This window comes from Macaca thibetana, chromosome 20, assembly GCF_024542745.1.
Source record: "Macaca thibetana thibetana isolate TM-01 chromosome 20, ASM2454274v1, whole genome shotgun sequence".
Taxonomy (NCBI): Eukaryota; Metazoa; Chordata; class Mammalia; order Primates; family Cercopithecidae; genus Macaca; species Macaca thibetana.
Window position 1 is genome coordinate 56102744 of NC_065597.1, and position 12627 is coordinate 56115370.

The 12627-nt window shown below is 44.5% G+C and overlaps 1 protein-coding gene across 4 annotated transcripts in view; it reads left to right on the forward strand.

Annotated features, from left to right (window-relative positions):
- The window catches only part of DCUN1D3 (defective in cullin neddylation 1 domain containing 3), a 46393-nt gene that overhangs the window by 448 nt on the left and 33318 nt on the right, over positions 1-12627 (forward strand). The window contains exons 1-2 of one of the 4 annotated variants that reach the window (XM_050774849.1): positions 47-146; positions 3989-4062. The exons of 1 other annotated variant lie outside the window; for it this stretch is intronic. The gene's annotated coding sequence lies outside the window, so the exon portion shown is untranslated. Of the gene's footprint in view, positions 1-46; positions 147-3988; positions 4063-12627 lie in introns of those variants that run through there. 2 more of the 4 variants (XM_050774851.1, XM_050774850.1) reach the window with 2 other exon arrangements.

A 12627-nucleotide genomic window follows, 5' to 3' on the forward strand; every position in this document is an offset into this window, starting at 1 on the left:
GGAGGCGGTGGCAGTGGTGGAAGAAGAGGCGGCGGCGGCGGGGGTAGGGAGCCTGGAAACGCGAGCGGGGATGGTAGGTGGTTTGGACCCGCCGGGCCGCCGTCGTTTCCAGAAAGGGTTTGACTGGAGGAACCTCTGGAGCAGCTGTGAGTTTTGGGGAGGGGGGGAGTTGAGGAAAAGGCGGGGGGGGGCATTGAGAGATGAAGGGGCGGGGGTTGGGTACCTTCGAGAAAGGGGGGTGGAAAGGGAGGAGTGGAAGTCAGCGCGTTGTCTGTACTGGTCCCTCTGAAAGAAGAGGCTGTGAGGGGAGCCTGTGGCGTGTCAGCCGCAGGGCTCAGAAAACTTACCTACTGTCCCTGCCTCCCCACCGCCAGCACCCCTCAACCCAGGGCCTGGGGATATGGGGTCGGAGCTGCCCTGGAGGGGCGGCAGACTCTGGTGCTCTGTCCTGGGTGAGCGCTGTGAGGTAGGAGCCCTAGGGGGAGGTGGTGGGTGAATCTCCCAGCTCCCTCCGCCCTCATTTCCCTCCCCACCCCCATCCTTCTCTTTAATCATTTACAGCCCTGGAATTAAGGGCTCAGACCTGAAGGCCTTTCTGTGCACCTTTGCTATAAACGATAACCATCTGTGTCCGAGGTTATGGGGCGGGAGGCATTGCCTGTATCCTCTATAGGAAGTGGGACGGGGTGACAAATGTATTGTTTGTTCCTCCCCCCCCCGCACTTCTCACCCCTCATCCTCCCCCATGCACACCTCTGGTTTCCACTTTAATTCTCTGTGGCTGAGTGGCAATCGTGGGTTTTTTTTTTTTTTTCCTTCCCCTTCCTCCTTTATGGCACTTAGTGCCTTGGTTACCTTTTTTGAATTTGGTGTTCAGCCTCTATCCCAGATCTTAACTGTAAGCTTTGTAATACTTCATACAGGCTGTCACGTTGGGAGTACCTCTTACGCTGGGTTCTACGCTCCGATTATAATGAGCATTTTCTTTTATGAATACTGGAATTCCAGAGCCTTTGCAAGGAATCCTGAATGGCATCATAGCCCAGGAATCAAGGTCTCTTGCTCGAAATACTTTATGTGTGAGGAATTTACATGTTGTCAGCTCTTCCCAAAATGATTTGCTAGGCTAATTCTGGATTTCTGTGTCTCTCTCCACCCCCTTTTCATGATGCACTTCAGAGAACAGAAAACCCATATTACTTTTTTGTTTCTACAATTGGACAATAGCTCTCTTATCTTTTTCTCCATTTGTGTGTGACACACAAATCTTCAGTAACACATTCAGCTTGTGCTGATTTTCATCTTTATGTAGCTGATTCTTTGTGTATAGGGGGTCCTAAATGAGACAATGTGATCTGTTTAGTTTTCGTTTAAGGGCGGATACAAACCAATAACGGATGCGAAAAGATTGTTTGAAGCAAAGAAGGGAAAGAAGGCCTCTTTGTTGATATGCTGTTGGTTTAAACAAAAAAAAAATCAAGGAGCACTCCTCTAGCCTCTCAGACAGATTTCAGAGTGAAATGTTACGATTTTCCTTTTGGTGTTGATTTATTCTTCGGAAATCTTTTGTAGACTCTGAAACTGTTTTCTGAAGAACTTTAAGAGATAGTGCCTACATTTTCCGAGTCCTTTGATTAGAAAGTGCCCGTAAACCCTGTCCTTCTGTAGCTGAGCTTGATATGCATAGCGCTAGGAAGATCTGATGCTAGGAAGTCCTGTTCAGGGCTTTCAGGCCCTACAAAACAGAATATTTAATGCCTTGATTGGACCAGTAACAGCGTGTTTAGATGTTTCACAAAAATACAACAGAAGAATGACTACTGTTCTCACTTTGACTGATTTGGAACCTAGTTTACCATTGAATAAAAAGTTCATTAATTCAACAACATTTATTGACTCCTAAGTGCCAGCCAGTGTTTGAGGCACTGGGTGTACACAGGTGAACACAAGCAAAAGGTTCACCCTTTCATGGAGCTTACATCAGAGCGGGAGCTGGGGACAGAGAGAGACATAATATATACCCCAGTAAACCAGATTTTGATTAAGCGCTGAAGAAAAGAGTGATGTGATTGAAAGTGTCTTAACTGTAGATGCAGTCGAAGAGGACCTTTCTGAGGAGGTGACACTTAAGTTGAGCTTTAAGTATAAATAAGGAGCCAGCCATCCAGAGATAAGGGGAAGATCCTTCCAGGTTCAGGGAACAGCTGGTGCAGAAACTGGCTGGAATGCGTTTATCAAGTTCCAGGGAATGGGAAGAAAGGGTCAGGGTAGGTGGGAGGTAGTGGAAAGAGGATGGGTTGGGTGAGTAATAGCCAGAGCTTAGTGACCACAGGGGAGAGTTGGCGATAAGGTGAGAGAGGTGGATGTGGGGCTCAGAATAGGTAGGCAAACGAATTAAAAGCCGGAAGGAGTAGGAAGTAGAAAATGATGCTGCTTGTTGATTAATTCTATTGCCTTAACTAGGGTCTTATCACTTACTGTTTTTGCAGGTACTGTTGGACTGTCATAATAAAGTCACTCTGCTGAGTGGGAGAGGAAGAGGCAGTGGTCACCTGGGTCTTTTCTGGCAAATAAATCTCAAGCTGAGTGTTCAGATTTTCAGCAGGATGTTCAATTGAGGGCCCACCTCTTTCCTTATTTTGTCTTATATGCTACTATTTAAAACTGCATAATAAGTTCTCTGAATGTGTTCTAGTATACGAATCCTCCTTTGTTTCCAGCTCTGCCTGAATTTAAGGATTGGGCAAGTGTTAATAATATACCCTTGTCCATCTACCAAGATGACCATCAGGATCTAAGTTTCAAGTTGTCTTTTGTAGGGAGGCAGTTTATGTTGCAATAGTTGCACTCTTGTCTTGGCCTTCTGATGACTAATAACACTCAGCTGAGGTGTAGGTTGGTGCTAAAAGTTCACTCAGTGGATTACATTAGATAAATGACCATTGTGGGGCTCAATTCCACTGTGTCAGCATCTTTGGGCTGGCATGTAATCAAGGGATGTAACCTACTTTTGCCTTCTGCTGGGGGCATTCATCTCTAATGGTGTGCTGCTTTTCAGCCTCACCTTGACCAGATTGTCCACTTGAGAGGCCCAATCAAGACTCCTTGATTTGGCCCTCTTGAGCCATGTCACACTGGGCCGAAACAGAATATGCTTTTTTCTACTTTTGAACCCCACAACAGTGACTAGTGTGTTCTTTGAGTGAATTGGCTCTTTCAGCCAGGCGGTTGAGAGACTTAAATGTTGCTTGGGCTATTTGTAGTAAACTCAGTATTAGAAATGCTAAATAAAACCTTTTAGTGTTTGGGGAAAACGAATCAGAATTTGAGGACTTGTCACCTGTTTTAGGTTCCAGTATTCTAGTGGCACCTGTAGGAGGATTATCGAAAACTTGAACAGAGCTTTCTGGGCAGTTCTGGGGGGAGTGAAGGGGACGAGGTAGATCCTGGTACTGAATTACTAATTCTGATTTGACTGCAAACAGAATGTCTTTTAGTTAGCAAGCAAATGACTAAAGTAAACAGCTAGGAACAGGCAAACAACTTCTACTCTTCATACTAGAGTATCTCAAAGGAATAGAGAATTGGTAGTGAGATTTATTAACTTAATTATTTGGCTTTGGCCCAGGTTAAAGATTTTGGACTTAATTTATATGCTGTTGCTGGGTATAAAATGCTCTATCCCTTGGGTTACTAAGCTCTCTCCACTTCATTTTCATTTCAATGGTTTATTGTAACTGAAGTATGAAAATATCCTGTAGGCTGAAGTTTCATCAGCCAGTTTGGAGACTGGTGGCTCTTTTCTAATTTTTGAAAGGGGGCGGGTGGGTAGGAGGGGACTTGAACACAAGGAGAAGCCATTGACTCCTACATTGGCTACTAACTGTGTTTGGGGAAAGAATCCGAAAATTTAAGTAAATTGGATTTTCAGAGCTGAGCTGGCCTTTTAATTTAGGGTACCAGTAGATTTGTTTCTTACACTTTGCAGGCTTTTGGACGAACTCTTCTGAAAGGTGGGCAGCCTAGAGAGCCAGTTGATGCCACTTGCTATTGGAGTTGTGGGTAAGTGGTTTTACATTGCATTACACGACTTAAAGGTGATCTGATTTTGCTACTGTTTTGGTATACTGATGCTCTTTGAATTACAGTGGGGTTACCTTTGATAACCCTATCGTAAGTTGAAAATATTGTAAGTAAAAAACGCATTTAATATACCTCACCTGCCGAACATCATAGCCTAGCCTACCTTAAACATGCCAAGAACATTAACCTGCAGTTGGGCAAATGCATCTAACAAGCCTATTTTATAATGAAGTATTGAATATCTCATGTAATTTATTGAATAAATACTGGAAGTGAAAAACAGAATGGTTGTGTAAGTACTTGAAGTAGTCTGGGACTATCTCTATGTGCTGTAGTAAGATTTAATTGTGCACTATCTGCCGGTTGTTTTGAGGTGAAGAAGTGGTAACTTAGATTGAAACAATGGTAATGACGTGGTAACTCCTGTTTTCCCGGGTCTTGATAACGTAAAATTATCTCTTTGTGTCTGTTTATAGATGTTGATATCAGTGAACCAGAATCGGTTCTCTCTAAATGTTGAGACTGTTCTGAAGCTCTTTGCACAATGGACTCGGGTTAATTGAATTAGTGTCTTTCAGTTCAAATCTAGTTTCACTAGTTCTTATGTCCATTTTTCTAGATGATGGTGAATCCTATTCTTTTTGGGTGGCGGGAAGAGATTACCACAGAACTTGACCGTTAATTAGTGAATAATTATAAACTAGAGCTGAACATATTTACATCCCCTTGGTATCCTGGGGGATTGGTTTTGGACCCCTTAGATACCAAAATTCTCAAATGATCAAGACTCTTATATAAAGTGGGTAGTATATGGGAAGGTGCAGGGAGTGGCGGTGATGCACATCTGTAGTCCCAGCTACTTAGGAGGCATTTCCAGATTACTTATTAACCTAATACAGGTTGGGTGTGATGGCTCATTCCTGTAATCCCAGCACGTTAGGAGGCTACTACAAATACCTGCCCCCTTTTTTTTTCATTATGTGGGAGGATTGCTTGGAGACCAGGAGTTCAAGTCCAGCCTACGCAACGTTGTCAGGCCCCGTCTCTACAAAAAATTTAAGAAACTTAGCCAGGCATGGTGGTGCGTGCCTGTAGTCCTAGCTACTGGGGTGACTAAGGCAGGAGAATTGCTTGAACCCAGGAAGTGGAGGCTGTAGTGAGCCATGATGGAGCTGCTGCCCCCCAGCCTAGGTGACAGAGCAAGACTCCATCTCAAAAACAACAGCCAAATACAATGTAAGTGGTATGTAAATAGTTGCTGTACTGTATTTTTTAAAATTCATATTATTTTTTATTATTGTGTTGTTGTTATGTATTTTTTCCAAATATTTTTGACCCATGGTTGGTCGAATCTGCCGATGTAGAACTTGTTAATACAGATGGCCAATTGCACTGAAAATGAGAGAAAAGGTTGGAAGTGGCTCAAACTCTTATTCTTTGAAGTTGTGATATGTTGAAAGAAGAGAATGGCAGATAGGGAAATCATTCTCTTTAGGATGTATGCAAATGAGACCTTCTTTAAATACCATACATTAGAATAGGGAATCTTAGTCAATCAGTCTTGAGGAGGTGATTAGCTCTTGTGGCAAAATAAGTCACCTGTGCCCAGTGCCTGGATACCAGCCTGGTTGCATGCAGAGGCAGACATGTCGATGACTCCTCTTACCTTCCTGAGGGCTTGACCTTGTTCAAGAGTGTCCTTTGAACAATACTATGTTGTTGAATTGCCACACAGAAGCTTGGATTGCATGGTGTTGGGAAGCATCATCCCTGATCCTTTTGTGCCCTGCTCTGCTGGAGGGCTCAACTGCAAGACCTGGTGACTAGAAATAATTGTCACTTGGGCCTGCAGATTCACACCAGGTCTGATGAATGACTAAGGATCTCGGATAGCAGCAGTGTGTAGTGTGGGACTCTTCATTTTTGAGACTGCTTAGCATCTCGGAGCCACTGCCCCTCTTTCTGCCTGTTGGTCCAAGAGAAAGTGTTGTAAAAACCTGCCCCTTTTTTATTTATTATGTATTCATTTATTTTTTGAGACAGGGTCTCTCTGTGGCCCAGGCTGGAATGCAGTGGCACGATCAAGGCTCACGGCAGCCTCGACCTCCCGGGCTCAAGCGATCCTCCTCTCTCAGCCCTCCTGAGTAGCTGGGACTACAGGCCTGCACCACCACGCACCACTAATTTATTGTATTTTTAATAGAGATGGGATTTCGCTGTGTTGCCCAGGCTGGTCTTGAACTCCTCACCTCAAGTGATCTGCCTGCCTCGGCCTCCCAAAGTGCTGGGATTACAGGCGTGAGCCACCACACCTGGCCTGCCCCTTTATTTTAGTAGCAGATTGTTTCCACACAAGCAGCAGAGATGGGTGATAGCTTTTAGCTGTCTATCATTCATGATGAGTTTGAACTCTATGCAGTGTTTGCTTAAAGTGGATTAGTATGTGTCCTTTAATTTTGATTCTGAACGAGTCTCAAGTCATAGCTTTACTACATTGAATTCTGTTAATTCCTCTTCCTGAAGTTTAGGAAAAGTAGGAAAAAGTCAAACCCTTGCAGAATCTTAGCATATCTGGCGTTTATTTCAAGCTGGGCTTGGAGGAGCCCTCTCCAGCCATCGTTGAAGTGTGCTTGTGGCAGGGATGAGGGGGTTTTGCTGTTTTCCTTCTGTTTCATGTTACTACTTCAGTTTGTGAAAAGTAACTGTAATATTCTGTTATGTTGGGCTACCCTATAAGATTCTAGTTGAATAAAATGTTCTGAGGCTGAAAACAGGTTGAAAAGTGGTGATTTTTAGTGGGAAAACAGAAATCAAGAAAAATGAGTAGGCCAGGTGTGGTAGTGCACTGCATGCCTGTAATCCCAGTACTTTGGGAGGCTGAAACGGGAGAATCTCTTGAGCCCAGGAGTTTGAGACCAGTCTGGACAACACAGTGAGACCCCATTTTACAAGAAATAAGAAAGAGGAGCTGGGCATGGTGGTGTGCACCTGTAGTGTCAGCTGCTCGGGAGGCTGAGGCAGAAGGATTGCTTGAGCCAGAAAGGTCTGGCTGCGGTGAGCTGAGATCGCACCACTGCACTCTAGCCTTGGTGACAGAGTGAGACCCTGTCTCATTTAAAGAAAAAAAAAAAAGATGAGTAAATGCTTAAAGTCACAGAGCAAGCTCTAGGCAGCAGCAGGGCTAGAATCAGGCCTTCTCTGCACTAATTCTTGTTCTCTCTATTGCACTGTATCTGTCAAACAAGTCGGTGTAGGCACCCGATAAAGTTGAGTTTAATTGAATCCTTGGTGTTTGGACTCTGTATTCTTGGGTTCTGTACTCAAACATTTTGTCACAAACTCTTCATCTTTCAGAGAAGACTCCTTATAGTGAAGCATATGTGAAGCGAAGTTATTAATGGGTAATGGGGTGGGAGTCTCCTTAGTTTTAGTAGTGGTTGTGGATACTTAATAGAGAGTTGGCTTTTTTTCTTCAGAATAGTTCTGAAAGTGACCATATTACATTCAAATAGGAGTTGAGACATTATCCCTGTAAGTTTTCTTTTTTCCCCCAAACCAAACCCCAAAATGGCCAGTGCACTGTAAGTTTTTCAGATAAGCAAGTGGGCCTGCTCTCAAACACCTGTGCAAAGTGCTGAACCAGACTTCAGTTTCCTGTGACCTGCCCTGGAATCTGAAGAGGAAAATCCAGGTGGATCCATGGACAGAACAGCTTTTGAACAGCTCTGTGGAAATAACCAACAAGGACATGCATTCCTTATTTTTAAAAAATATCTGTAAAGCAAATTGGCTTTGTGTCTACTTAATGACTTGCCTAGTAAGTGCTCTTTAAACAGGAGGGGGAGGTGAATAATACCATTACAGTGAGGGTGCCGGGACTCTAGCAGTGTGGGTCCTACAAGCCGGCATCCAGGGGCACACTGAAGTCTCCGGCCCTTTGAGGAGGTGTTTTTCCCAGTTGTGACATTTTCTTCCTTCTCAGTAAGTGGAATTAGAGAGTGAGGAGTGATAGAGTGAATGCTCTGTGTCTACTTTTGAGAATGTTGTCAGGTTCTTTTTCTCTTAGAAATGTAGTTGTTTTTTGATATAGTCACTTGTTCAGTCGTTTACTCAAAACAATTGGTGTATCTCATGCCCATGGTGAGGAGCATTCTGCTTGAGAGTTTCCTAACTTTTTATAAAAGAGAAAAGCCGAAAGACTTCCAGAGAATTAAGATGGGAGGTTCAGTTGTCGGAGACGAGCTTGTGTAGGGTAGCTGGCCTTATGAGAGGGCACAGTGGTTGGTGGTATTGTGGACTGGGGAGAAATGCCCATCAGTGGTCTAGCTGGGAGAGGGTGGAAAATACTAACAGTGTACTTACTGTGGACAGAGGGTAGGGAAGGAGCAGGCCCACAAAATTGCCCAACTCCAGGGAACGCCATTCACAAGAAGGGGACAGGGTCCTCTGGAGCTGGCAGGTCTCTGACCACAAGTCCTCTCTTCCCCAACTGGAAAGGATATTTCTGCCTAAGAGGGATGAGTACAGGGACACAATGGCTGCTTTGGCCAAATTGGTCTCCAAGATGGACTAATCAGCCATAATCCAGAGTTATCCCTGTTCCCAGCTAGACTACTGATGGGCATTTCTCCTCACTCCACACCCAGCCCACAATACCACCATCATCACCACTGTGCCCCCTTGAAGGCCAGCTACCCTACACGTACTCCTCTCTGACAACTTAACTTCCCATCTTGGAGACCGATCATCTTTACGGACTGCTGGCCAATTCCCCGCTCCCCGAGATCCCTGTCTCTTAGGGCTTTATTCTGACAAATCAGAAGTTGGTAAAGGAGGGATTGTAATTGTTTGTATCCGTTAGAGTGTGGGGTTAGAGAACCCTGGGTGGTGGCTCTTGACATTTAACAATGTTTGCTATCCAGACAGAACAGTTACATGTCAATTACTGAGGTAATTAATGATTCTCTTATGGGAACTGTAATGTGAAAAAACTACTAATTAAAGAAAATCGGCCGGGTGTGGTAGCTCACGCCAGTAATCCCAGCACTTTGGGAGGCCGAGGTGGGTGGATCACGAGGTCAGGAGTTCAAGACCAGCCTGGCCAAGATGGTGAAACCCCGTCTCTACTAAAAATACAAAAATTAGCCGGGCTTAGTGGCAGGCGCCTCTAATCCTAGCTATTCAGGAGGCTGAGGCAGGAGAATTGCTTGAAGCCGGGTGGCAAGAGATTGCAGTGAGCTGAGATCGTGCCACAGCAGTTCAGCCTGGGCGATAGAGTGACTCCATCTCAAAAAAAAAAGAAAAAAAATCATTTTTTACTTCACATTTCTACAACATCCACATTCTCTTTGGCAGGCCAATTTAGTTTGGTCTTTCTCCTTTAAAAAAAAAAAAATTCAACCAGGTACTGTGGTCTGTCCATAGGACCTGATTTCCTACTAGTGCCAGCCTGCAAGCAGTGCTCTGAATTGGTGACAGGTGTAGATTTAATGAATAGATCAAGCAGGGACGTGGCTTCTGAGCATCAGAATGGTTAGTTTTAGTGTGAACCTCTTAATGAGGTTATTAATTATATAATTCCAGCAGTTCTTGGGCAGCAATTGAGTGTCCAGTAGTTCAGTTCTGTTACTGTGTGTAGTTAGCACAGACCCCACCTGTTTATTTCATTTTTTGTTTTGAGAGACAGGGTCTCGTCCTGTCGCCCAGGCTGGAGTGCAGTGGTACTGTCGTAGCTCACTGTTATTTCTAACTCCAGGCCTCAAGTGATCTCCCCACCTCAGCCTCCCAAGTAGCTAGGACCAGAGGCACACGCCACCATGGCTGGCTAGTTAAAAAAAAATTTTTTTTGTGGAGATGGGGTCTTGCTTGTTGCCCAGGCTGGTCTCAAATTCCTGCCTCAAGTGATCCTCTTGCCTTGGCCTCTCAAAGTGCTGGGATTACAGGTGTGGGCCCCTAGACCCTCACATCCCACATATTACTTACTCATTCTCTCAAAATTGCCCCACTTCAGACGCCAGCTGCAGGTATTGGATATTTCTACGTTACCTGAACTTCTGCCCAGCAGACTATAAATTTGGAGGTTCCCATGATTTCCCATCCCAGGTTTGATAATTTGCTAGCATGAGTCACAGAACTCAGGAAAGCATGATATTTAGGATTACAGTTTTGTTATAAAGGACTTATTTATAACTCAGGAACAGCTGAATGGAAGAGACGCATAGGGCAAGGTATGAGTTGCGGGGTGCAGAGCTTCCATGCCCCTTCTGGTGTGCCACTCCTGGCTCATAAATGCATTTACCAATCCGGAAGCTCTCCCAGCCTCATTGTTTTGGAGTTCTGATTGAGGATTCATTACATAGGCATGGTCATTGACCATTGGTGATTGAACTCTGTCTCTAGCTAGCCCTCCCCTCCCCAGAGCTCAGAAAGTAGGGCTTTGAAGTCTAATCATGTGCTTGGTCTTTCTGGCTTGGCTAGCCCTTCACTGGAAACTATAAGGGCCCATGTGAAATCACCTTGTTAGCATAAACTCTGGCATGTGGTCCAGAGGGCTCTTCATGAATAACAAAAGACAGTCAGAAAATTCCAAGGGTTTTAGGAGCTCTGTCAGGAACCAGGGACAAAGACCAAATATATTTTTCTTATACTCCATTAGTACTCCAGTTTTGTATCGTGTAAGTAGTAATGGAATAAGGGTACCTAAAGTTGATTTAAATGATAATTAACAATTGGCATTTCTTGACACACCAGATACTGCAAATTGATTAGCTTTAGATTATAAGCAGCAAATTCCTCCTTCAATCAGTATGAAATGGCATTCCCAGAATATTCAGTGTTCTTGAACTTCAGAGGTGCGTTAGGTCTATTCTTCCCTAATGCAAGAAACAAGCTTACTTTATAATACAGATTTCATGTTACTTTTTTTTTTTGAGACAGGGTCTCACTCAAGAAACAAGCTTACTTTATAATACAGATTTCATGTTACCTTTATTATTATTATTTTTTTTTCACTCTGTCGCCCAGCTTGGAGTGCAGTGGCGTAATCTTGGCTCACTGCAACCTCTCCCTCCCAGGTTAAAGCGATTCTCCCACCTCAGCTTCCCAAGTAGTTGGGATTACAGCACGTAATTACACCACGCCTGGCTAATTTTTTTTTTTTTTTTTTGAGACGGAGTCTCGCTTTGTCACCTAGGCTGGAGTGTGCAGTGGTGTGATCTCAGCTCACTGCAGCCTTCGCCTCCTGGGCTCAAGCAGCTCTGCCTCAGCCTCCCAAGTAGCTGGGATTACAGGCATGTGCCACCATGCCCGGCTAATTTTTGTGTTTTTAGTAGAGATGGGGTGTCACTATATTGACCGAACTGGTCTCGAACTCCTGACCTAAAGTGATCTGCCCACCACGGCCTCCCAAAGTGCTGGGATTACAGATGTGAGCCACTGTGCCTGGCCCTGGCTATTTTAGAAGAAATGGGGTTTCATTATGTTGGCCAGGCTGGTCTCGAACTCCTGACCTCAAGTGATCCACCTGCCTCAGCCTCCCAAAGTGCTGGGATTACAGGCGTGAGCCACCGTGCCCGGCCCATGTTACTTTTTAATATGACTTTTTAAAAGGTTTAGATATACATAGTGGGCCAGGCATGGTGGCTCATGCCTGTAGTCCTAGCACTTTGAGAGGCCTAGCCAAGGAGGATCACTTAAGCCCACCAGTTCAAGACCAGCCTGGGCAACATGGTGAAACCCTGTCTCTACAGAAAATACAAAAGTTAGCTAGGCATGGTGGTGCCCACCTGGGGTCTCAGCTATTTGGGAGACTGAGGAAAATCACCCTAGCCTGGAAAGCTGCGGCTGTAGTGAGCTGTGATTGTGTCACTGCACTCCATTCGGGGTGACAAAGTGAGACCCTGTCTCAAAACAAACAAACAAAAAATAGATGTACATAGTGCATTGGTTAAGGGAGCATAGGCTCTGGAGTCAGTCTGGGTTTGAGTCTGAACTTTATCACCAACTTGCCACTTGACCTTGGATGAGCCACTTCTCTCTCTAAGCCTCAGCTTCCTCATGTATGGAGTGAGGGTAATCACAGTAAATAGTTGGGAGGATTCAATTAGATAGTGCATTCGAAGGACATGGCACAGTGCTGGGCATAAAAACAAACATTTAATAACTTTAGCTATTATTGGCTGTATGGCATCCATTGCTATGCCCACCTGGAATGGCAGCTGACTCCCACGGAGTCAAGAATCGTGTATCATTTTACCTCCTCTTATAGTCAGTTTATGGGACAGTATATAAAAGATTGCTAGGCACACAGTACAAGTTATCTATCATTTGAAAATAAAACCTGTCCTCTGGGTATCTGGGAAATACACTAGTGACTCTGTAATGGAAACTTCCAGCGTGCTTCCAAAGCTGGCCTAAAACCCAGAGATGGAAAATCTTCCTCCTGAAACCCTAGAGAGCCTGTATGAGTCCAGCAGTAGGGACAGGGGCTAGGATACTTGTTTCATGTGTCCGTGTGAAGAGATCACCAAACAGACTTTGTGTGAG